Here is a 1,568-nt window from a genome sequence, read left to right as displayed (position 1 = left end):
ATGGGCTCAAGTATAGCAGGGATTGTGGGGCTGGTGAAGGATCGGGCAGTGTTTCGTTCTGCTGTGCATGGGGTCACTGTGGGTCGGAAACGACTCTATGGCACTTAACAACAACAACAACAACAAAGGAACTGTGGGAGCTCTGGTGGCATAGTGCCTAAGGCATCTGACTGCTAACCAGAATATTGGTGGCACTTAACAACAACAACAACAACAACAGCTTAGAAGGTTAAAGTCCAAATTCAGGGCACCAGCTCTAGGGGAAAGCTTTTTCTCTCTTTTGGCCCTGGGGAAAGGTTCCTGTCTCTTTTCACCAACTATGGGTCAGATGTCCTTTAATGATCTCCACATGCCTTGGCATCAATCTTCTGCACGATCTAGGAAGTTCTAAGCAGGGAGATCCCAGATCCAAAGAACACACTCCACTCTGAGCTTTTCTTTCTTGGTGGTACTGAGGTCCCTTTCTCTCTGCTTGCTTCTATCTCCTTTTATCTCTTGAAAGATAAAAGTTTCACTGCTATTCATAAGTTCTTCAGAAGTAGATGGCCCATCCTTCTACCCAGTCTGTCTTAGTCTGGAAGCATCATTGAAACCTGTTCACCATGGGTGACCCTGCTGGTGCTTGAAATACTGATTGCATAGCCTCCAGCCCCACAGCAACATGCAAGCCACCACAGTATGAAAAACTGACAGATGAAGAATGGCAGCAATGTATATTCCAGAAATTTAAACTGGTTTCAGAAGAGGATGTGGAATGAGGGATATCACTGGTGAGGTCAGATGGATCTTGGGTAAAAGTGAATAATATCAGAAAGATGTTTACCTGTGTTTTACTGACTATGCAAAGGCATTTGACTGTGTGGAGCATAACAAACTATGGATAACATTGCAAAGAACTGGAATTCCAGAACACTTAATTGTGCTCAGGAGGAACCTGTAATAGACCAGGAGGCTGTTGGTCAAACAGAACAAAGGAATTCTGCATGGTTTAAAATGAGGGAGGGTGTGCATCAGAGTTGTATCTTTTCCCCATACTTATCCAATCAGTATGCTGAGCCAATAATCCAAGAAGCTGGACTATATAAGAAAAACTCAGTATCAGGTTTGGAGGAAGATGCATTAACGATCTCATATATGCAGATGACACAAACTTGCTTGCTGAAAATGAAGATGACTTGAAGCACTTACTGATGAAGATCAAAGATTATGGTCTTCAGTATGGATTACATTTCAACATAAAGAAAACAAAAATCCTCACAATTGGACCAATAAGCAATATCAATGATAAATGAAGAAAAGAAAAGTTGTCATGGATTTCAATTTATTTGGATCCTCAATCAACAACCATGAAAGCAGCAGTCAAGAAACCAGACATCGTATTGCACTGGGCAAATTTACTACAAAAGACCTCTTTTAGAGTGCGGAGTTCCGGCAAGATGGCGGACTAGGCACAAGGACTGCACAGACGCTCTTTAACAAAGAAAAGGGAAACCAATTAACACAGACACAGAAGATAATCTTGGACCCCTGAGCCTTGAAGGGAAGGATACAAAAGTGGACTAAACCCC

This window comes from Orycteropus afer, unplaced genomic scaffold, assembly GCF_000298275.1.
Source record: "Orycteropus afer afer isolate SDZICR_OR568_19922 unplaced genomic scaffold, OryAfe1.0 scaffold00056, whole genome shotgun sequence".
In the NCBI taxonomy this organism is placed as follows: domain Eukaryota; kingdom Metazoa; phylum Chordata; class Mammalia; order Tubulidentata; family Orycteropodidae; genus Orycteropus; species Orycteropus afer.
This window is presented reverse-complemented; position numbering follows the sequence as displayed.